Here is a 22,000-nt window from a genome sequence, read left to right as displayed (position 1 = left end):
GAACTAGCAAAGATATAATGGCAAGGATCCATAAGCCAGAACTTCTTCCTGTAATGTACGAACAATATGGAAAACAACATCAATATCCAGGTCAACAAAAATCAAAATCTATAATATCAATGTGAAATCAGTTTTGCTATAAGGTGCAGAGTCATGGAGGGTTATCTAATCAGACTTCAACAAACCGTCATCATTCCATAATACGTGTCTTCGTAAAATTTGCAAGATATTCTGGCCAAAAACCATCAGTAATAAACCCTATACAACATAACTTTACAAAGAGATATCAGAGTCGAAATTAAATACATGCGATGTAAATGGATTGGTCATGAAAAGACAAAGATGACATAACAAAGATAGCTCTTCGTTGGACACCAGCAGAGGGGAACAGAAAAAGAGCGAGACCAAAAGAAACATGGCTCGCACAAAAGAGAGTGAACTGAGAATCATGGGAATGACATGGGGAAAGACAGAAAGAAAGACACAAGACAGGCAACGGTGGAGGGCTTTGGAAGTGGCTTCATCTGCAAGCGCACACGAAGAGGATTAAGAAGGTAAGTAAGTAAGAAGGTAAATAAAAGGAAAGTATGAAGGGTTCGCACCGTGTACGACGGAAGACAAAAAATGAAACTATCGAAAATATAATAAGCGCAGTGTTATGTTCAAATTCACCACGCAAATAACATTCAAAAATCCAAAGTGAAATATTAAAATGTCGTTATAAGCCAGCTATAATGAGAAAAATATTAAATTGATAATTTAGTCATTTTTTGGAAATTGAAAATTGATAGATACCTTTAATACAATAAAAAAGAAAATATATGTGACTCTGTTATATAGCTACAAGTATGCAATCCAGCTATAAACTCGTCTCGCTTTTTTTTTTATGTATTATAAGATTATAATGGTTAGAAAAAAAGTAAAAAAACAAAAATAACGAACTCGAATGAAAAATATAGAGTGGTTCAAAGGTCGATTAAGAGGAATCAAATCCGGGTTACAAACTTAAACCGAGGAAAACACATCAACTATATAGCAGGAAAGTAACGTAACAACAGAAACCCTGAAGTGCAACAAAATCAAACATACATACGACATCCAAACATTCACAATTATTTTCACAATACCAGTTCAAATAATTATGATTATGACGGTATTGAAAGGCTATTTTGAATTATTACTGTGACGACGTCATAATAATTTGGACTAACAAAATACTTTATCCATGTGAAATGGAAATTAAAGGGAGTATACTGAAAAATAAGACATATGTGAAATGTACAGAACTTACAGAATTTCCTTATCAAACTGAGATACTAGCAGTTATTTTTAGTAAATACAAACATTCATCAAATAGTATATATTTTGAAACTTTTAAACTGAAGGGTTATCTTAAATTTAATTTAAATCTGATCTATGCGTCGTTACCCTTTCATTCAGTATTGTATTATTCTAGTGGACTGTTAGTCACGAGGGTGTTACTAGCCCAGTAGCAAATACTTCGGTACTTGTGTGAAAAGATATCATGTTATTAAAATTAGAGTTTACTGTTCGTACTTTTGGAAATTATTCTAAATAAGCAATTTCTACGTTTCGGCCTTGGGTATATATTTATTGCTGATTTGTGTTTGATGCAGAAAAATTGTAATGTTAAAGCTAAAAACGATCCAATTTATACGCTTCCAGAAAAACTTTCAATGATTAACTTAATGATCAATCTAATTAAAATATTGATCTCTAATTACGTTATACTTCATATATAGTATACCGAGATCAATATTTTAATTAAATTGCTTAATGATTATATTCTTACATTCGAGTATTGTATTTTTTGTGTTTTCAAATCTACTTTTGTTGACTTGTTTTACCTTTTTCATTTGTAGAAAAATACAGCTATACAGTCTGTCTTTTTCATCGTATACAGTAAGTAAAAGTACGAAACTGAAGCGACTATTAGGACTCATTTTGTTTAGCAAGGGGTCAAATAAAGGAGTGAAAGGTTGTAACATGTTTTACATTTAACTTAAAAGAGGGACGAAAGATACCAGAGGGAGAGTCAAACTCATAGATAGAAAATAAACTGACAACGCCATGGCTAAAAATAAAAGACAAACAAACAAATAATAGTACAGAAGACACAGAAAACTAAAGACTAAGCAACACTAACCCCATCAAAAACTTGGGGGGATCTCAGGTGATCCGAAAGGGTAATCAGATCCTGCTCCACATGTGACACCCGTCGTGTTGCTTATGTTATTTCAAATCCGGTAAATAGTCTAATTCGGTAGGTCACATTCGCGAAAAGGGAAAAGGCATTGTAGTTACGACATAAGGAACATATCCGATATCATCTGTGAAACGGTTATTTCGTAACGGTCAACAAACTCGTGATGGCGTCCGTAAAATTTACGAAGGGATGATTTCAACTTCACCATTTGGAGTACTTGGTTTAATAGTTTCCTTGTGAGTAGCAATCCTCTATCAAGGAAATCATGATAGGAAATACAAGCCAAGTTATTTAACAGATTGATATTTGTATGGCTCATAATAATAATAACGTCCATATAAATGGAAACTTTTGGCCAAAGTGGACCTCTGTTTTGACTTATAAATGTATTTGATGAATAAATGTCAAAATCAAATTAGAGTTATCCCGCTTTACACTGCTTTACACAGCTGGCTGTTCAATCCGAACAGTTTGTTTTGTCATTGTATAGTTGTCCTCATAACCAGAAGAGAAAATAAATAAAACTAATCGAAGATACCAGGCTTATACTAATAATTATGAAAAAAACATTTGGTCTTGTAATGAAATAATCACTATAAAAACGTCCAAGTAATCAAATAATAAAAAAATAATGAGTGGGCTCACACATCTGATTTAGTATTTGATAACTAAATGGTATAATCTAAATATCTAAAAAACAAATTGCTCGACCAGTCTTGACTGTCTTATCCAGGCTCGGGCAGTCTCAACCTGTCTTGACCTTTTAATTTAGTCTTGAGTAGTCTGAATCAGCCAATCTATCTCAAATATCAATTATATATTGATCTTTCAAAATTCCTGGTTATTTGGTAGTTTGGTTCATTGCTGTTAAAAGTAATGATTTAATTAATAGGCTAGAATAGCGAGAAATTTCCAGTTCGGACTAAATTCAGAAAGTCCCCGTTATAAATTTCTATAAATTTTTCTAATCAACATGGATTTTCATATCACTCTAGTTGATCTTCAGCAATCTCAATTTTATATTGATCTTACAGAATGCCAGGTTATTTAGTAGTTTGGTTCATTGCTGTCAAATTTAAGGATTTAGTAAATAGATTTAAAAAACTGAAATTATCATTTCGAAGTAAATTCTGATAGTCACTTTTAAAAATTTCAATGACTTTTACAAATCAACTTGAAATTTCATATGACAACTAGTATTGATCTAACATAATGCCAGGTTGCTTGAAGGTTTTGTTAATTGGTGTCAAATTTTTGGATTTAATCTATACACAGTTACTTTTGCATAGGTACTATTTCTGTACTAAAAATATGTAGTACTGGAAATTTACTTTTAATATTTAGTACTATTTCTTTACTTTAAAATTATTGTAATATTTAGGTACTTGTATTTTACAGTACTTGATTTGTACTTAATATTTTGGTACAGAAATAATACAATATTCCATGTTTGAAAATCATAATTTTAAGAGATTTGAAATAGAAAAACTTTCAAAATGCTGAAAATGTAACGGTAGTTACCCAAAATCTGTAGTACCTAAATTTCATGTACAAATTAAATACTGTAAAATACTGTAAATATTACAATAATTTTAAAGTAAATTTTCCAGTACTACAGATTTTTAGTACAGAAATAGTACCTATGCAAAAGTAGCTGTGTAGGTAGGAGAAGCTTTCAGTTTAGGCTAAATTCTGAGAGTGGCCTTTAAAATTTTGTATAACTTTTTCAAATCAACTTGGATTTTCATCAAACTTTATAGCTATCTCAATTATAATTGATCTTACAAGATGACAGGCTAATTGGTAGTTTGGTTTATTTCTGTTAACTTATATGAATTAATTAGAAGTTAAAAAGGTACAATTTTCAGTTTTGATTTATCATAGTCAAATCATAGCCTTTTTTGCTTTAAAAAGATCATTATTTCTTTCTTGAAAACTATAAAAGATACAGCAACATTGTATATTTGAAATATAAACATGCTATGTTATTAATTAAGACAATAATATGATAATATGCTTCCTTAAAGTCCAATTTTGCCTAAATTAATAGGGTATATTGAAATTTGAATACATGTACATGTATATTAAAGGTAGATGACCAATGTAAATTGCAAATATACACTGTTTTCTTCAAGATAAAATCTCTAGAGATATGACAACCATACAAAAACAGGGAAATTAGATGACTATTGCCCCTGAATTGGCAAAATCTTTAAAAAGATACTAAGATAATCATGTAATTTTAAATAAGAGTTCAAATTCACCATAAAAGAGGTTTCTTTCATTTAATGATTATTACTTTATTTTTAAAGTTAATGTCCAACTTATTTTGTCTCTTAATAAGTTCAACAATATGAATATGAAAATATCATGTATGTCCATGATAACATATTAAATATGTTGATGTATGATAAAAACAAAATAAAGAGCCGATATGTCATACTTGAACGTTAATTAAATTTTTCAGTCAAACAATTACTATAGTAAATATCATTTAGGTGTGTTACCTATTATAAAGCACATATATACTGAGAATAAAAGATTAGCAGCATTTTTAGTCTAATACATTTTAACAAACAAAACTATGTTTTTAAATATGGCAGATAAACATAAGTTTACATTGGTTTTTTTATATACAATCTTAACTATTTTATTGGTTGTACACATTTTTTGTGTGGATATTTATTTGATAAATCTGTTTGCTTGATGCAATAGTTTGAATAAATCTGCATGTCCAATCGTTACCACAGGTGCAAAAGTGGACACCCTATGTTGGTAGTGGATGAACAATATTGCATGGTTCCTAAGTTTAATAAAAGTTGCTAGTTTACAGTTCTGTAATGTTAAGCAATAGAGATAAAACGTGTATCTCAATTTATGAATATACACCAAACAGCTATGGTAATTCAACTAAGAGTAGCTTCTTCAAAACCAATATGTTTGAAATAAAATAACACAAACTAGGGTTTGCCAATATCCATGAATATAACTTACATTTGGTACCTCTTAGATTTTCATATATATCCATCATTTAGCTAGGATGTCCGAGCAAAACTTACACAACACTTACAACAGAGTAACTTCACTGAATAGGAGAAGAAGAGTTTCTCACATCGAGGGGGTAAATTCAGTAAAAAAATATGAAATCGATTTAATGTCTAATAAACATTAGGTGGCAAATATAGAACTAACTAGATTTCAGTTATCGTGTATGTTTCCGTCTTCCACAAATTGCCAAACGATACAATAAAAATTAACCGCCCAACGTGGGGCTCTGACTGAGCTAGCCGGGCAGATGTCTAACAATTGTAAAGAAATGGATGTCGTTTGTAAGAAGCGGTTAGTGCGATAGTAATTTTGCGTCAACCTGTTTGCCTACGGCTATTTGTTACATCTAAAGAACAAACGCACAACTATTTTATCAGCTCCATTGATTTTATATTGAAAACACCCAAATTCTGTCAGCTTTAGTGTGAAAACGATGTTGGCGCCAAAATCTCAGAAATGTTTCATTGTTAATATCGAGCCCAGTAATAATGTGAATGTATTATAAAGCATATATTTATACGATAAACGTTCGATTCATTAGGCTAGCACATTTTGTATTGTGTTTCTTGACCATTTTTGATTACGTCAAGAGCAGATTATTCAGAGAGAAGGCAAAATGCCACTATCCAGATTTTGCGATGTTTAAGTTCTATTTTGCCCGAATGTATTGCTAAGACCGCGTGGCCTAATGGATAAGGCGTCTGACTTCGAATCAGAAGATTGCGAGTTCGAGTCTCGTCGTGGTCGAAGACTTTTTGCAGTAGCATGACCGAGGAATTTCGGCAGGCGAGTTCTTAATAGCAATCCATATTCACACGGCAATGTCAAAGTCAGCAAACGTTTTCGATCAACAAATATAAGATATCTTTGCAAATACTCTTTTCTTCTTTCTGAAATGAAATGAAAAATAAAATGCAGTCAATATATATATTTACATCTTTTGTATACCTGATTGCCATCTGGCATTACAACCACACTCGTTTCGGTGTCGAAATATAAGGCGTAAATTGAATGCGCGATCTTGAAAAAAAGATTTTCATTGGAATCGGCATGCAGAGTCCGATTTCGTGTTTTGATTTTGAAAAAAAAAGACACTTTTTGCACGAAGTTCACGGGTACGGCTGCGATCAAGTAAAATGATAGCAGGAAATCGTGCGCTTCTATAGACCACCGTTTATGAAATCGATTTAATGTCTAATAAACATTAGGTGGCAAATATAGAACTAACTAGATTTCAGTTATCGTGTATGTTTCCGTCTTCCACAAATTGCCAAACGATACAATAAAAATTAACCGCCCAACGTGGGGCTCGAACCCACGACCCCGAGATTAAGAGTCTCGTGCTCTACCGACTGAGCTAGCCGGGCAGATGTCTAACAATTGTAAAGAAATGGATGTCGTTTGTAAGAAGCGGTTAGTGCGATAGTAATTTTGCGTCAACCTGTTTGCCTACGGCTATTTGTTACATCTAAAGAACAAACGCACAACTATTTTATCAGCTCCATTGATTTTATATTGAAAACACCCAAATTCTGTCAGCTTTAGTGTGAAAACGATGTTGGCGCCAAAATCTCAGAAATGTTTCATTGTTAATATCGAGCCCAGTAATAATGTGAATGTATTATAAAGCATATATTTATACGATAAACGTTCGATTCATTAGGCTAGCACATTTTGTATTGTGTTTCTTGACCATTTTTGATTACGTCAAGAGCAGATTATTCAGAGAGAAGGCAAAATGCCACTATCCAGATTTTGCGATGTTTAAGTTCTATTTTGCCCGAATGTATTGCTAAGACCGCGTGGCCTAATGGATAAGGCGTCTGACTTCGAATCAGAAGATTGCGAGTTCGAGTCTCGTCGTGGTCGAAGACTTTTTGCAGTAGCATGACCGAGGAATTTCGGCAGGCGAGTTCTTAATAGCAATCCATATTCACACGGCAATGTCAAAGTCAGCAAACGTTTTCGATCAACAAATATAAGATATCTTTGCAAATACTCTTTTCTTCTTTCTGAAATGAAATGAAAAATAAAATGCAGTCAATATATATATTTACATCTTTTGTATACCTGATTGCCATCTGGCATTACAACCACACTCGTTTCGGTGTCGAAATATAAGGCGTAAATTGAATGCGCGATCTTGAAAAAAAGATTTTCATTGGAATCGGCATGCAGAGTCCGATTTCGTGTTTTGATTTTGAAAAAAAAAGACACTTTTTGCACGAAGTTCACGGGTACGGCTGCGATCAAGTAAAATGATAGCAGGAAATCGTGCGCTTCTATAGACCACCGTTTATGAAATCGATTTAATGTCTAATAAACATTAGGTGGCAAATATAGAACTAACTAGATTTCAGTTATCGTGTATGTTTCCGTCTTCCACAAATTGCCAAACGATACAATAAAAATTAACCGCCCAACGTGGGGCTCGAACCCACGACCCCGAGATTAAGAGTCTCGTGCTCTACCGACTGAGCTAGCCGGGCAGATGTCTAACAATTGTAAAGAAATGGATGTCGTTTGTAAGAAGCGGTTAGTGCGATAGTAATTTTGCGTCAACCTGTTTGCCTACGGCTATTTGTTACATCTAAAGAACAAACGCACAACTATTTTATCAGCTCCATTGATTTTATATTGAAAACACCCAAATTCTGTCAGCTTTAGTGTGAAAACGATGTTGGCGCCAAAATCTCAGAAATGTTTCATTGTTAATATCGAGCCCAGTAATAATGTGAATGTATTATAAAGCATATATTTATACGATAAACGTTCGATTCATTAGGCTAGCACATTTTGTATTGTGTTTCTTGACCATTTTTGATTACGTCAAGAGCAGATTATTCAGAGAGAAGGCAAAATGCCACTATCCAGATTTTGCGATGTTTAAGTTCTATTTTGCCCGAATGTATTGCTAAGACCGCGTGGCCTAATGGATAAGGCGTCTGACTTCGAATCAGAAGATTGCGAGTTCGAGTCTCGTCGTGGTCGAAGACTTTTTGCAGTAGCATGACCGAGGAATTTCGGCAGGCGAGTTCTTAATAGCAATCCATATTCACACGGCAATGTCAAAGTCAGCAAACGTTTTCGATCAACAAATATAAGATATCTTTGCAAATACTCTTTTCTTCTTTCTGAAATGAAATGAAAAATAAAATGCAGTCAATATATATATTTACATCTTTTGTATACCTGATTGCCATCTGGCATTACAACCACACTCGTTTCGGTGTCGAAATATAAGGCGTAAATTGAATGCGCGATCTTGAAAAAAAGATTTTCATTGGAATCGGCATGCAGAGTCCGATTTCGTGTTTTGATTTTGAAAAAAAAAGACACTTTTTGCACGAAGTTCACGGGTACGGCTGCGATCAAGTAAAATGATAGCAGGAAATCGTGCGCTTCTATAGACCACCGTTTATGAAATCGATTTAATGTCTAATAAACATTAGGTGGCAAATATAGAACTAACTAGATTTCAGTTATCGTGTATGTTTCCGTCTTCCACAAATTGCCAAACGATACAATAAAAATTAACCGCCCAACGTGGGGCTCGAACCCACGACCCCGAGATTAAGAGTCTCGTGCTCTACCGACTGAGCTAGCCGGGCAGATGTCTAACAATTGTAAAGAAATGGATGTCGTTTGTAAGAAGCGGTTAGTGCGATAGTAATTTTGCGTCAACCTGTTTGCCTACGGCTATTTGTTACATCTAAAGAACAAACGCACAACTATTTTATCAGCTCCATTGATTTTATATTGAAAACACCCAAATTCTGTCAGCTTTAGTGTGAAAACGATGTTGGCGCCAAAATCTCAGAAATGTTTCATTGTTAATATCGAGCCCAGTAATAATGTGAATGTATTATAAAGCATATATTTATACGATAAACGTTCGATTCATTAGGCTAGCACATTTTGTATTGTGTTTCTTGACCATTTTTGATTACGTCAAGAGCAGATTATTCAGAGAGAAGGCAAAATGCCACTATCCAGATTTTGCGATGTTTAAGTTCTATTTTGCCCGAATGTATTGCTAAGACCGCGTGGCCTAATGGATAAGGCGTCTGACTTCGAATCAGAAGATTGCGAGTTCGAGTCTCGTCGTGGTCGAAGACTTTTTGCAGTAGCATGACCGAGGAATTTCGGCAGGCGAGTTCTTAATAGCAATCCATATTCACACGGCAATGTCAAAGTCAGCAAACGTTTTCGATCAACAAATATAAGATATCTTTGCAAATACTCTTTTCTTCTTTCTGAAATGAAATGAAAAATAAAATGCAGTCAATATATATATTTACATCTTTTGTATACCTGATTGCCATCTGGCATTACAACCACACTCGTTTCGGTGTCGAAATATAAGGCGTAAATTGAATGCGCGATCTTGAAAAAAAGATTTTCATTGGAATCGGCATGCAGAGTCCGATTTCGTGTTTTGATTTTGAAAAAAAAAGACACTTTTTGCACGAAGTTCACGGGTACGGCTGCGATCAAGTAAAATGATAGCAGGAAATCGTGCGCTTCTATAGACCACCGTTTATGAAATCGATTTAATGTCTAATAAACATTAGGTGGCAAATATAGAACTAACTAGATTTCAGTTATCGTGTATGTTTCCGTCTTCCACAAATTGCCAAACGATACAATAAAAATTAACCGCCCAACGTGGGGCTCGAACCCACGACCCCGAGATTAAGAGTCTCGTGCTCTACCGACTGAGCTAGCCGGGCAGATGTCTAACAATTGTAAAGAAATGGATGTCGTTTGTAAGAAGCGGTTAGTGCGATAGTAATTTTGCGTCAACCTGTTTGCCTACGGCTATTTGTTACATCTAAAGAACAAACGCACAACTATTTTATCAGCTCCATTGATTTTATATTGAAAACACCCAAATTCTGTCAGCTTTAGTGTGAAAACGATGTTGGCGCCAAAATCTCAGAAATGTTTCATTGTTAATATCGAGCCCAGTAATAATGTGAATGTATTATAAAGCATATATTTATACGATAAACGTTCGATTCATTAGGCTAGCACATTTTGTATTGTGTTTCTTGACCATTTTTGATTACGTCAAGAGCAGATTATTCAGAGAGAAGGCAAAATGCCACTATCCAGATTTTGCGATGTTTAAGTTCTATTTTGCCCGAATGTATTGCTAAGACCGCGTGGCCTAATGGATAAGGCGTCTGACTTCGAATCAGAAGATTGCGAGTTCGAGTCTCGTCGTGGTCGAAGACTTTTTGCAGTAGCATGACCGAGGAATTTCGGCAGGCGAGTTCTTAATAGCAATCCATATTCACACGGCAATGTCAAAGTCAGCAAACGTTTTCGATCAACAAATATAAGATATCTTTGCAAATACTCTTTTCTTCTTTCTGAAATGAAATGAAAAATAAAATGCAGTCAATATATATATTTACATCTTTTGTATACCTGATTGCCATCTGGCATTACAACCACACTCGTTTCGGTGTCGAAATATAAGGCGTAAATTGAATGCGCGATCTTGAAAAAAAGATTTTCATTGGAATCGGCATGCAGAGTCCGATTTCGTGTTTTGATTTTGAAAAAAAAAGACACTTTTTGCACGAAGTTCACGGGTACGGCTGCGATCAAGTAAAATGATAGCAGGAAATCGTGCGCTTCTATAGACCACCGTTTATGAAATCGATTTAATGTCTAATAAACATTAGGTGGCAAATATAGAACTAACTAGATTTCAGTTATCGTGTATGTTTCCGTCTTCCACAAATTGCCAAACGATACAATAAAAATTAACCGCCCAACGTGGGGCTCGAACCCACGACCCCGAGATTAAGAGTCTCGTGCTCTACCGACTGAGCTAGCCGGGCAGATGTCTAACAATTGTAAAGAAATGGATGTCGTTTGTAAGAAGCGGTTAGTGCGATAGTAATTTTGCGTCAACCTGTTTGCCTACGGCTATTTGTTACATCTAAAGAACAAACGCACAACTATTTTATCAGCTCCATTGATTTTATATTGAAAACACCCAAATTCTGTCAGCTTTAGTGTGAAAACGATGTTGGCGCCAAAATCTCAGAAATGTTTCATTGTTAATATCGAGCCCAGTAATAATGTGAATGTATTATAAAGCATATATTTATACGATAAACGTTCGATTCATTAGGCTAGCACATTTTGTATTGTGTTTCTTGACCATTTTTGATTACGTCAAGAGCAGATTATTCAGAGAGAAGGCAAAATGCCACTATCCAGATTTTGCGATGTTTAAGTTCTATTTTGCCCGAATGTATTGCTAAGACCGCGTGGCCTAATGGATAAGGCGTCTGACTTCGAATCAGAAGATTGCGAGTTCGAGTCTCGTCGTGGTCGAAGACTTTTTGCAGTAGCATGACCGAGGAATTTCGGCAGGCGAGTTCTTAATAGCAATCCATATTCACACGGCAATGTCAAAGTCAGCAAACGTTTTCGATCAACAAATATAAGATATCTTTGCAAATACTCTTTTCTTCTTTCTGAAATGAAATGAAAAATAAAATGCAGTCAATATATATATTTACATCTTTTGTATACCTGATTGCCATCTGGCATTACAACCACACTCGTTTCGGTGTCGAAATATAAGGCGTAAATTGAATGCGCGATCTTGAAAAAAAGATTTTCATTGGAATCGGCATGCAGAGTCCGATTTCGTGTTTTGATTTTGAAAAAAAAAGACACTTTTTGCACGAAGTTCACGGGTACGGCTGCGATCAAGTAAAATGATAGCAGGAAATCGTGCGCTTCTATAGACCACCGTTTATGAAATCGATTTAATGTCTAATAAACATTAGGTGGCAAATATAGAACTAACTAGATTTCAGTTATCGTGTATGTTTCCGTCTTCCACAAATTGCCAAACGATACAATAAAAATTAACCGCCCAACGTGGGGCTCGAACCCACGACCCCGAGATTAAGAGTCTCGTGCTCTACCGACTGAGCTAGCCGGGCAGATGTCTAACAATTGTAAAGAAATGGATGTCGTTTGTAAGAAGCGGTTAGTGCGATAGTAATTTTGCGTCAACCTGTTTGCCTACGGCTATTTGTTACATCTAAAGAACAAACGCACAACTATTTTATCAGCTCCATTGATTTTATATTGAAAACACCCAAATTCTGTCAGCTTTAGTGTGAAAACGATGTTGGCGCCAAAATCTCAGAAATGTTTCATTGTTAATATCGAGCCCAGTAATAATGTGAATGTATTATAAAGCATATATTTATACGATAAACGTTCGATTCATTAGGCTAGCACATTTTGTATTGTGTTTCTTGACCATTTTTGATTACGTCAAGAGCAGATTATTCAGAGAGAAGGCAAAATGCCACTATCCAGATTTTGCGATGTTTAAGTTCTATTTTGCCCGAATGTATTGCTAAGACCGCGTGGCCTAATGGATAAGGCGTCTGACTTCGAATCAGAAGATTGCGAGTTCGAGTCTCGTCGTGGTCGAAGACTTTTTGCAGTAGCATGACCGAGGAATTTCGGCAGGCGAGTTCTTAATAGCAATCCATATTCACACGGCAATGTCAAAGTCAGCAAACGTTTTCGATCAACAAATATAAGATATCTTTGCAAATACTCTTTTCTTCTTTCTGAAATGAAATGAAAAATAAAATGCAGTCAATATATATATTTACATCTTTTGTATACCTGATTGCCATCTGGCATTACAACCACACTCGTTTCGGTGTCGAAATATAAGGCGTAAATTGAATGCGCGATCTTGAAAAAAAGATTTTCATTGGAATCGGCATGCAGAGTCCGATTTCGTGTTTTGATTTTGAAAAAAAAAGACACTTTTTGCACGAAGTTCACGGGTACGGCTGCGATCAAGTAAAATGATAGCAGGAAATCGTGCGCTTCTATAGACCACCGTTTATGAAATCGATTTAATGTCTAATAAACATTAGGTGGCAAATATAGAACTAACTAGATTTCAGTTATCGTGTATGTTTCCGTCTTCCACAAATTGCCAAACGATACAATAAAAATTAACCGCCCAACGTGGGGCTCGAACCCACGACCCCGAGATTAAGAGTCTCGTGCTCTACCGACTGAGCTAGCCGGGCAGATGTCTAACAATTGTAAAGAAATGGATGTCGTTTGTAAGAAGCGGTTAGTGCGATAGTAATTTTGCGTCAACCTGTTTGCCTACGGCTATTTGTTACATCTAAAGAACAAACGCACAACTATTTTATCAGCTCCATTGATTTTATATTGAAAACACCCAAATTCTGTCAGCTTTAGTGTGAAAACGATGTTGGCGCCAAAATCTCAGAAATGTTTCATTGTTAATATCGAGCCCAGTAATAATGTGAATGTATTATAAAGCATATATTTATACGATAAACGTTCGATTCATTAGGCTAGCACATTTTGTATTGTGTTTCTTGACCATTTTTGATTACGTCAAGAGCAGATTATTCAGAGAGAAGGCAAAATGCCACTATCCAGATTTTGCGATGTTTAAGTTCTATTTTGCCCGAATGTATTGCTAAGACCGCGTGGCCTAATGGATAAGGCGTCTGACTTCGAATCAGAAGATTGCGAGTTCGAGTCTCGTCGTGGTCGAAGACTTTTTGCAGTAGCATGACCGAGGAATTTCGGCAGGCGAGTTCTTAATAGCAATCCATATTCACACGGCAATGTCAAAGTCAGCAAACGTTTTCGATCAACAAATATAAGATATCTTTGCAAATACTCTTTTCTTCTTTCTGAAATGAAATGAAAAATAAAATGCAGTCAATATATATATTTACATCTTTTGTATACCTGATTGCCATCTGGCATTACAACCACACTCGTTTCGGTGTCGAAATATAAGGCGTAAATTGAATGCGCGATCTTGAAAAAAAGATTTTCATTGGAATCGGCATGCAGAGTCCGATTTCGTGTTTTGATTTTGAAAAAAAAAGACACTTTTTGCACGAAGTTCACGGGTACGGCTGCGATCAAGTAAAATGATAGCAGGAAATCGTGCGCTTCTATAGACCACCGTTTATGAAATCGATTTAATGTCTAATAAACATTAGGTGGCAAATATAGAACTAACTAGATTTCAGTTATCGTGTATGTTTCCGTCTTCCACAAATTGCCAAACGATACAATAAAAATTAACCGCCCAACGTGGGGCTCGAACCCACGACCCCGAGATTAAGAGTCTCGTGCTCTACCGACTGAGCTAGCCGGGCAGATGTCTAACAATTGTAAAGAAATGGATGTCGTTTGTAAGAAGCGGTTAGTGCGATAGTAATTTTGCGTCAACCTGTTTGCCTACGGCTATTTGTTACATCTAAAGAACAAACGCACAACTATTTTATCAGCTCCATTGATTTTATATTGAAAACACCCAAATTCTGTCAGCTTTAGTGTGAAAACGATGTTGGCGCCAAAATCTCAGAAATGTTTCATTGTTAATATCGAGCCCAGTAATAATGTGAATGTATTATAAAGCATATATTTATACGATAAACGTTCGATTCATTAGGCTAGCACATTTTGTATTGTGTTTCTTGACCATTTTTGATTACGTCAAGAGCAGATTATTCAGAGAGAAGGCAAAATGCCACTATCCAGATTTTGCGATGTTTAAGTTCTATTTTGCCCGAATGTATTGCTAAGACCGCGTGGCCTAATGGATAAGGCGTCTGACTTCGAATCAGAAGATTGCGAGTTCGAGTCTCGTCGTGGTCGAAGACTTTTTGCAGTAGCATGACCGAGGAATTTCGGCAGGCGAGTTCTTAATAGCAATCCATATTCACACGGCAATGTCAAAGTCAGCAAACGTTTTCGATCAACAAATATAAGATATCTTTGCAAATACTCTTTTCTTCTTTCTGAAATGAAATGAAAAATAAAATGCAGTCAATATATATATTTACATCTTTTGTATACCTGATTGCCATCTGGCATTACAACCACACTCGTTTCGGTGTCGAAATATAAGGCGTAAATTGAATGCGCGATCTTGAAAAAAAGATTTTCATTGGAATCGGCATGCAGAGTCCGATTTCGTGTTTTGATTTTGAAAAAAAAAGACACTTTTTGCACGAAGTTCACGGGTACGGCTGCGATCAAGTAAAATGATAGCAGGAAATCGTGCGCTTCTATAGACCACCGTTTATGAAATCGATTTAATGTCTAATAAACATTAGGTGGCAAATATAGAACTAACTAGATTTCAGTTATCGTGTATGTTTCCGTCTTCCACAAATTGCCAAACGATACAATAAAAATTAACCGCCCAACGTGGGGCTCGAACCCACGACCCCGAGATTAAGAGTCTCGTGCTCTACCGACTGAGCTAGCCGGGCAGATGTCTAACAATTGTAAAGAAATGGATGTCGTTTGTAAGAAGCGGTTAGTGCGATAGTAATTTTGCGTCAACCTGTTTGCCTACGGCTATTTGTTACATCTAAAGAACAAACGCACAACTATTTTATCAGCTCCATTGATTTTATATTGAAAACACCCAAATTCTGTCAGCTTTAGTGTGAAAACGATGTTGGCGCCAAAATCTCAGAAATGTTTCATTGTTAATATCGAGCCCAGTAATAATGTGAATGTATTATAAAGCATATATTTATACGATAAACGTTCGATTCATTAGGCTAGCACATTTTGTATTGTGTTTCTTGACCATTTTTGATTACGTCAAGAGCAGATTATTCAGAGAGAAGGCAAAATGCCACTATCCAGATTTTGCGATGTTTAAGTTCTATTTTGCCCGAATGTATTGCTAAGACCGCGTGGCCTAATGGATAAGGCGTCTGACTTCGAATCAGAAGATTGCGAGTTCGAGTCTCGTCGTGGTCGAAGACTTTTTGCAGTAGCATGACCGAGGAATTTCGGCAGGCGAGTTCTTAATAGCAATCCATATTCACACGGCAATGTCAAAGTCAGCAAACGTTTTCGATCAACAAATATAAGATATCTTTGCAAATACTCTTTTCTTCTTTCTGAAATGAAATGAAAAATAAAATGCAGTCAATATATATATTTACATCTTTTGTATACCTGATTGCCATCTGGCATTACAACCACACTCGTTTCGGTGTCGAAATATAAGGCGTAAATTGAATGCGCGATCTTGAAAAAAAGATTTTCATTGGAATCGGCATGCAGAGTCCGATTTCGTGTTTTGATTTTGAAAAAAAAAGACACTTTTTGCACGAAGTTCACGGGTACGGCTGCGATCAAGTAAAATGATAGCAGGAAATCGTGCGCTTCTATAGACCACCGTTTATGAAATCGATTTAATGTCTAATAAACATTAGGTGGCAAATATAGAACTAACTAGATTTCAGTTATCGTGTATGTTTCCGTCTTCCACAAATTGCCAAACGATACAATAAAAATTAACCGCCCAACGTGGGGCTCGAACCCACGACCCCGAGATTAAGAGTCTCGTGCTCTACCGACTGAGCTAGCCGGGCAGATGTCTAACAATTGTAAAGAAATGGATGTCGTTTGTAAGAAGCGGTTAGTGCGATAGTAATTTTGCGTCAACCTGTTTGCCTACGGCTATTTGTTACATCTAAAGAACAAACGCACAACTATTTTATCAGCTCCATTGATTTTATATTGAAAACACCCAAATTCTGTCAGCTTTAGTGTGAAAACGATGTTGGCGCCAAAATCTCAGAAATGTTTCATTGTTAATATCGAGCCCAGTAATAATGTGAATGTATTATAAAGCATATATTTATACGATAAACGTTCGATTCATTAGGCTAGCACATTTTGTATTGTGTTTCTTGACCATTTTTGATTACGTCAAGAGCAGATTATTCAGAGAGAAGGCAAAATGCCACTATCCAGATTTTGCGATGTTTAAGTTCTATTTTGCCCGAATGTATTGCTAAGACCGCGTGGCCTAATGGATAAGGCGTCTGACTTCGAATCAGAAGATTGCGAGTTCGAGTCTCGTCGTGGTCGAAGACTTTTTGCAGTAGCATGACCGAGGAATTTCGGCAGGCGAGTTCTTAATAGCAATCCATATTCACACGGCAATGTCAAAGTCAGCAAACGTTTTCGATCAACAAATATAAGATATCTTTGCAAATACTCTTTTCTTCTTTCTGAAATGAAATGAAAAATAAAATGCAGTCAATATATATATTTACATCTTTTGTATACCTGATTGCCATCTGGCATTACAACCACACTCGTTTCGGTGTCGAAATATAAGGCGTAAATTGAATGCGCGATCTTGAAAAAAAGATTTTCATTGGAATCGGCATGCAGAGTCCGATTTCGTGTTTTGATTTTGAAAAAAAAAGACACTTTTTGCACGAAGTTCACGGGTACGGCTGCGATCAAGTAAAATGATAGCAGGAAATCGTGCGCTTCTATAGACCACCGTTTATGAAATCGATTTAATGTCTAATAAACATTAGGTGGCAAATATAGAACTAACTAGATTTCAGTTATCGTGTATGTTTCCGTCTTCCACAAATTGCCAAACGATACAATAAAAATTAACCGCCCAACGTGGGGCTCGAACCCACGACCCCGAGATTAAGAGTCTCGTGCTCTACCGACTGAGCTAGCCGGGCAGATGTCTAACAATTGTAAAGAAATGGATGTCGTTTGTAAGAAGCGGTTAGTGCGATAGTAATTTTGCGTCAACCTGTTTGCCTACGGCTATTTGTTACATCTAAAGAACAAACGCACAACTATTTTATCAGCTCCATTGATTTTATATTGAAAACACCCAAATTCTGTCAGCTTTAGTGTGAAAACGATGTTGGCGCCAAAATCTCAGAAATGTTTCATTGTTAATATCGAGCCCAGTAATAATGTGAATGTATTATAAAGCATATATTTATACGATAAACGTTCGATTCATTAGGCTAGCACATTTTGTATTGTGTTTCTTGACCATTTTTGATTACGTCAAGAGCAGATTATTCAGAGAGAAGGCAAAATGCCACTATCCAGATTTTGCGATGTTTAAGTTCTATTTTGCCCGAATGTATTGCTAAGACCGCGTGGCCTAATGGATAAGGCGTCTGACTTCGAATCAGAAGATTGCGAGTTCGAGTCTCGTCGTGGTCGAAGACTTTTTGCAGTAGCATGACCGAGGAATTTCGGCAGGCGAGTTCTTAATAGCAATCCATATTCACACGGCAATGTCAAAGTCAGCAAACGTTTTCGATCAACAAATATAAGATATCTTTGCAAATACTCTTTTCTTCTTTCTGAAATGAAATGAAAAATAAAATGCAGTCAATATATATATTTACATCTTTTGTATACCTGATTGCCATCTGGCATTACAACCACACTCGTTTCGGTGTCGAAATATAAGGCGTAAATTGAATGCGCGATCTTGAAAAAAAGATTTTCATTGGAATCGGCATGCAGAGTCCGATTTCGTGTTTTGATTTTGAAAAAAAAAAGACACTTTTTGCACGAAGTTCACGGGTACGGCTGCGATCAAGTAAAATGATAGCAGGAAATCGTGCGCTTCTATAGACCACCGTTTATGAAATCGATTTAATGTCTAATAAACATTAGGTGGCAAATATAGAACTAACTAGATTTCAGTTATCGTGTATGTTTCCGTCTTCCACAAATTGCCAAACGATACAATAAAAATTAACCGCCCAACGTGGGGCTCGAACCCACGACCCCGAGATTAAGAGTCTCGTGCTCTACCGACTGAGCTAGCCGGGCAGATGTCTAACAATTGTAAAGAAATGGATGTCGTTTGTAAGAAGCGGTTAGTGCGATAGTAATTTTGCGTCAACCTGTTTGCCTACGGCTATTTGTTACATCTAAAGAACAAACGCACAACTATTTTATCAGCTCCATTGATTTTATATTGAAAACACCCAAATTCTGTCAGCTTTAGTGTGAAAACGATGTTGGCGCCAAAATCTCAGAAATGTTTCATTGTTAATATCGAGCCCAGTAATAATGTGAATGTATTATAAAGCATATATTTATACGATAAACGTTCGATTCATTAGGCTAGCACATTTTGTATTGTGTTTCTTGACCATTTTTGATTACGTCAAGAGCAGATTATTCAGAGAGAAGGCAAAATGCCACTATCCAGATTTTGCGATGTTTAAGTTCTATTTTGCCCGAATGTATTGCTAAGACCGCGTGGCCTAATGGATAAGGCGTCTGACTTCGAATCAGAAGATTGCGAGTTCGAGTCTCGTCGTGGTCGAAGACTTTTTGCAGTAGCATGACCGAGGAATTTCGGCAGGCGAGTTCTTAATAGCAATCCATATTCACACGGCAATGTCAAAGTCAGCAAACGTTTTCGATCAACAAATATAAGATATCTTTGCAAATACTCTTTTCTTCTTTCTGAAATGAAATGAAAAATAAAATGCAGTCAATATATATATTTACATCTTTTGTATACCTGATTGCCATCTGGCATTACAACCACACTCGTTTCGGTGTCGAAATATAAGGCGTAAATTGAATGCGCGATCTTGAAAAAAAGATTTTCATTGGAATCGGCATGCAGAGTCCGATTTCGTGTTTTGATTTTGAAAAAAAAAGACACTTTTTGCACGAAGTTCACGGGTACGGCTGCGATCAAGTAAAATGATAGCAGGAAATCGTGCGCTTCTATAGACCACCGTTTATGAAATCGATTTAATGTCTAATAAACATTAGGTGGCAAATATAGAACTAACTAGATTTCAGTTATCGTGTATGTTTCCGTCTTCCACAAATTGCCAAACGATACAATAAAAATTAACCGCCCAACGTGGGGCTCGAACCCACGACCCCGAGATTAAGAGTCTCGTGCTCTACCGACTGAGCTAGCCGGGCAGATGTCTAACAATTGTAAAGAAATGGATGTCGTTTGTAAGAAGCGGTTAGTGCGATAGTAATTTTGCGTCAACCTGTTTGCCTACGGCTATTTGTTACATCTAAAGAACAAACGCACAACTATTTTATCAGCTCCATTGATTTTATATTGAAAACACCCAAATTCTGTCAGCTTTAGTGTGAAAACGATGTTGGCGCCAAAATCTCAGAAATGTTTCATTGTTAATATCGAGCCCAGTAATAATGTGAATGTATTATAAAGCATATATTTATACGATAAACGTTCGATTCATTAGGCTAGCACATTTTGTATTGTGTTTCTTGACCATTTTTGATTACGTCAAGAGCAGATTATTCAGAGAGAAGGCAAAATGCCACTATCCAGATTTTGCGATGTTTAAGTTCTATTTTGCCCGAATGTATTGCTAAGACCGCGTGGCCTAATGGATAAGGCGTCTGACTTCGAATCAGAAGATTGCGAGTTCGAGTCTCGTCGTGGTCGAAGACTTTTTGCAGTAGCATGACCGAGGAATTTCGGCAGGCGAGTTCTTAATAGCAATCCATATTCACACGGCAATGTCAAAGTCAGCAAACGTTTTCGATCAACAAATATAAGATATCTTTGCAAATACTCTTTTCTTCTTTCTGAAATGAAATGAAAAATAAAATGCAGTCAATATATATATTTACATCTTTTGTATACCTGATTGCCATCTGGCATTACAACCACACTCGTTTCGGTGTCGAAATATAAGGCGTAAATTGAATGCGCGATCTTGAAAAAAAGATTTTCATTGGAATCGGCATGCAGAGTCCGATTTCGTGTTTTGATTTTGAAAAAAAAAGACACTTTTTGCACGAAGTTCACGGGTACGGCTGCGATCAAGTAAAATGATAGCAGGAAATCGTGCGCTTCTATAGACCACCGTTTATGAAATCGATTTAATGTCTAATAAACATTAGGTGGCAAATATAGAACTAACTAGATTTCAGTTATCGTGTATGTTTCCGTCTTCCACAAATTGCCAAACGATACAATAAAAATTAACCGCCCAACGTGGGGCTCGAACCCACGACCCCGAGATTAAGAGTCTCGTGCTCTACCGACTGAGCTAGCCGGGCAGATGTCTAACAATTGTAAAGAAATGGATGTCGTTTGTAAGAAGCGGTTAGTGCGATAGTAATTTTGCGTCAACCTGTTTGCCTACGGCTATTTGTTACATCTAAAGAACAAACGCACAACTATTTTATCAGCTCCATTGATTTTATATTGAAAACACCCAAATTCTGTCAGCTTTAGTGTGAAAACGATGTTGGCGCCAAAATCTCAGAAATGTTTCATTGTTAATATCGAGCCCAGTAATAATGTGAATGTATTATAAAGCATATATTTATACGATAAACGTTCGATTCATTAGGCTAGCACATTTTGTATTGTGTTTCTTGACCATTTTTGATTACGTCAAGAGCAGATTATTCAGAGAGAAGGCAAAATGCCACTATCCAGATTTTGCGATGTTTAAGTTCTATTTTGCCCGAATGTATTGCTAAGACCGCGTGGCCTAATGGATAAGGCGTCTGACTTCGAATCAGAAGATTGCGAGTTCGAGTCTCGTCGTGGTCGAAGACTTTTTGCAGTAGCATGACCGAGGAATTTCGGCAGGCGAGTTCTTAATAGCAATCCATATTCACACGGCAATGTCAAAGTCAGCAAACGTTTTCGATCAACAAATATAAGATATCTTTGCAAATACTCTTTTCTTCTTTCTGAAATGAAATGAAAAATAAAATGCAGTCAATATATATATTTACATCTTTTGTATACCTGATTGCCATCTGGCATTACAACCACACTCGTTTCGGTGTCGAAATATAAGGCGTAAATTGAATGCG

At 36.2% G+C, this 22,000-nt stretch overlaps 29 non-coding genes across 29 annotated transcripts; 15 read left to right on the top strand and 14 right to left on the bottom strand.

Moving 5' to 3' along the window:
- The first annotated feature begins 5,949 nt into the window (after window positions 1–5,949).
- Trnar-ucg (transfer RNA arginine (anticodon UCG)) lies at window positions 5,950–6,022 on the top strand. The gene has a single exon. It is a non-coding gene; the product is annotated as a tRNA-Arg (tRNA).
- A 547-nt stretch (window positions 6,023–6,569) lies between these two features.
- Window positions 6,570–6,642, bottom strand: Trnak-cuu (transfer RNA lysine (anticodon CUU)). Its single transcript has one exon. It is a non-coding gene; the product is annotated as a tRNA-Lys (tRNA).
- Window positions 6,643–7,071: 429 nt separating this feature from the next.
- Trnar-ucg (transfer RNA arginine (anticodon UCG)) lies at window positions 7,072–7,144 on the top strand. The gene has a single exon. It is a non-coding gene; the product is annotated as a tRNA-Arg (tRNA).
- A 547-nt stretch (window positions 7,145–7,691) lies between these two features.
- Trnak-cuu (transfer RNA lysine (anticodon CUU)) lies at window positions 7,692–7,764 on the bottom strand. The gene has a single exon. It is a non-coding gene; the product is annotated as a tRNA-Lys (tRNA).
- Window positions 7,765–8,193: 429 nt separating this feature from the next.
- Window positions 8,194–8,266, top strand: Trnar-ucg (transfer RNA arginine (anticodon UCG)). Its single transcript has one exon. It is a non-coding gene; the product is annotated as a tRNA-Arg (tRNA).
- A 547-nt stretch (window positions 8,267–8,813) lies between these two features.
- Trnak-cuu (transfer RNA lysine (anticodon CUU)) lies at window positions 8,814–8,886 on the bottom strand. The gene has a single exon. It is a non-coding gene; the product is annotated as a tRNA-Lys (tRNA).
- Window positions 8,887–9,315: 429 nt separating this feature from the next.
- Window positions 9,316–9,388, top strand: Trnar-ucg (transfer RNA arginine (anticodon UCG)). The gene has a single exon. It is a non-coding gene; the product is annotated as a tRNA-Arg (tRNA).
- A 547-nt stretch (window positions 9,389–9,935) lies between these two features.
- Trnak-cuu (transfer RNA lysine (anticodon CUU)) lies at window positions 9,936–10,008 on the bottom strand. The gene has a single exon. It is a non-coding gene; the product is annotated as a tRNA-Lys (tRNA).
- A 429-nt stretch (window positions 10,009–10,437) lies between these two features.
- On the top strand, window positions 10,438–10,510 carry Trnar-ucg (transfer RNA arginine (anticodon UCG)). Its single transcript has one exon. It is a non-coding gene; the product is annotated as a tRNA-Arg (tRNA).
- Window positions 10,511–11,057: 547 nt separating this feature from the next.
- Trnak-cuu (transfer RNA lysine (anticodon CUU)) lies at window positions 11,058–11,130 on the bottom strand. The gene has a single exon. It is a non-coding gene; the product is annotated as a tRNA-Lys (tRNA).
- A 429-nt stretch (window positions 11,131–11,559) lies between these two features.
- Window positions 11,560–11,632, top strand: Trnar-ucg (transfer RNA arginine (anticodon UCG)). The gene has a single exon. It is a non-coding gene; the product is annotated as a tRNA-Arg (tRNA).
- A 547-nt stretch (window positions 11,633–12,179) lies between these two features.
- On the bottom strand, window positions 12,180–12,252 carry Trnak-cuu (transfer RNA lysine (anticodon CUU)). Its single transcript has one exon. It is a non-coding gene; the product is annotated as a tRNA-Lys (tRNA).
- Window positions 12,253–12,681: 429 nt separating this feature from the next.
- On the top strand, window positions 12,682–12,754 carry Trnar-ucg (transfer RNA arginine (anticodon UCG)). The gene has a single exon. It is a non-coding gene; the product is annotated as a tRNA-Arg (tRNA).
- Window positions 12,755–13,301: 547 nt separating this feature from the next.
- On the bottom strand, window positions 13,302–13,374 carry Trnak-cuu (transfer RNA lysine (anticodon CUU)). The gene has a single exon. It is a non-coding gene; the product is annotated as a tRNA-Lys (tRNA).
- Window positions 13,375–13,803: 429 nt separating this feature from the next.
- Trnar-ucg (transfer RNA arginine (anticodon UCG)) lies at window positions 13,804–13,876 on the top strand. Its single transcript has one exon. It is a non-coding gene; the product is annotated as a tRNA-Arg (tRNA).
- Window positions 13,877–14,423: 547 nt separating this feature from the next.
- On the bottom strand, window positions 14,424–14,496 carry Trnak-cuu (transfer RNA lysine (anticodon CUU)). The gene has a single exon. It is a non-coding gene; the product is annotated as a tRNA-Lys (tRNA).
- A 429-nt stretch (window positions 14,497–14,925) lies between these two features.
- Trnar-ucg (transfer RNA arginine (anticodon UCG)) lies at window positions 14,926–14,998 on the top strand. Its single transcript has one exon. It is a non-coding gene; the product is annotated as a tRNA-Arg (tRNA).
- A 547-nt stretch (window positions 14,999–15,545) lies between these two features.
- Trnak-cuu (transfer RNA lysine (anticodon CUU)) lies at window positions 15,546–15,618 on the bottom strand. The gene has a single exon. It is a non-coding gene; the product is annotated as a tRNA-Lys (tRNA).
- Window positions 15,619–16,047: 429 nt separating this feature from the next.
- On the top strand, window positions 16,048–16,120 carry Trnar-ucg (transfer RNA arginine (anticodon UCG)). Its single transcript has one exon. It is a non-coding gene; the product is annotated as a tRNA-Arg (tRNA).
- A 547-nt stretch (window positions 16,121–16,667) lies between these two features.
- On the bottom strand, window positions 16,668–16,740 carry Trnak-cuu (transfer RNA lysine (anticodon CUU)). The gene has a single exon. It is a non-coding gene; the product is annotated as a tRNA-Lys (tRNA).
- A 429-nt stretch (window positions 16,741–17,169) lies between these two features.
- Window positions 17,170–17,242, top strand: Trnar-ucg (transfer RNA arginine (anticodon UCG)). The gene has a single exon. It is a non-coding gene; the product is annotated as a tRNA-Arg (tRNA).
- A 547-nt stretch (window positions 17,243–17,789) lies between these two features.
- Window positions 17,790–17,862, bottom strand: Trnak-cuu (transfer RNA lysine (anticodon CUU)). Its single transcript has one exon. It is a non-coding gene; the product is annotated as a tRNA-Lys (tRNA).
- A 429-nt stretch (window positions 17,863–18,291) lies between these two features.
- Trnar-ucg (transfer RNA arginine (anticodon UCG)) lies at window positions 18,292–18,364 on the top strand. Its single transcript has one exon. It is a non-coding gene; the product is annotated as a tRNA-Arg (tRNA).
- Window positions 18,365–18,912: 548 nt separating this feature from the next.
- Window positions 18,913–18,985, bottom strand: Trnak-cuu (transfer RNA lysine (anticodon CUU)). The gene has a single exon. It is a non-coding gene; the product is annotated as a tRNA-Lys (tRNA).
- Window positions 18,986–19,414: 429 nt separating this feature from the next.
- On the top strand, window positions 19,415–19,487 carry Trnar-ucg (transfer RNA arginine (anticodon UCG)). Its single transcript has one exon. It is a non-coding gene; the product is annotated as a tRNA-Arg (tRNA).
- A 547-nt stretch (window positions 19,488–20,034) lies between these two features.
- Window positions 20,035–20,107, bottom strand: Trnak-cuu (transfer RNA lysine (anticodon CUU)). Its single transcript has one exon. It is a non-coding gene; the product is annotated as a tRNA-Lys (tRNA).
- Window positions 20,108–20,536: 429 nt separating this feature from the next.
- On the top strand, window positions 20,537–20,609 carry Trnar-ucg (transfer RNA arginine (anticodon UCG)). The gene has a single exon. It is a non-coding gene; the product is annotated as a tRNA-Arg (tRNA).
- Window positions 20,610–21,156: 547 nt separating this feature from the next.
- On the bottom strand, window positions 21,157–21,229 carry Trnak-cuu (transfer RNA lysine (anticodon CUU)). Its single transcript has one exon. It is a non-coding gene; the product is annotated as a tRNA-Lys (tRNA).
- A 429-nt stretch (window positions 21,230–21,658) lies between these two features.
- On the top strand, window positions 21,659–21,731 carry Trnar-ucg (transfer RNA arginine (anticodon UCG)). Its single transcript has one exon. It is a non-coding gene; the product is annotated as a tRNA-Arg (tRNA).
- The last annotated feature ends 269 nt before the right edge of the window (window positions 21,732–22,000 follow it).

Source organism: Mytilus edulis, chromosome 3 (genome assembly GCF_963676685.1).
Source record: "Mytilus edulis chromosome 3, xbMytEdul2.2, whole genome shotgun sequence".
In the NCBI taxonomy this organism is placed as follows: domain Eukaryota; kingdom Metazoa; phylum Mollusca; class Bivalvia; order Mytilida; family Mytilidae; genus Mytilus; species Mytilus edulis.
Note: the sequence above shows the minus strand (reverse complement) of the source record. Positions and strands in the feature narration are given on the sequence as shown.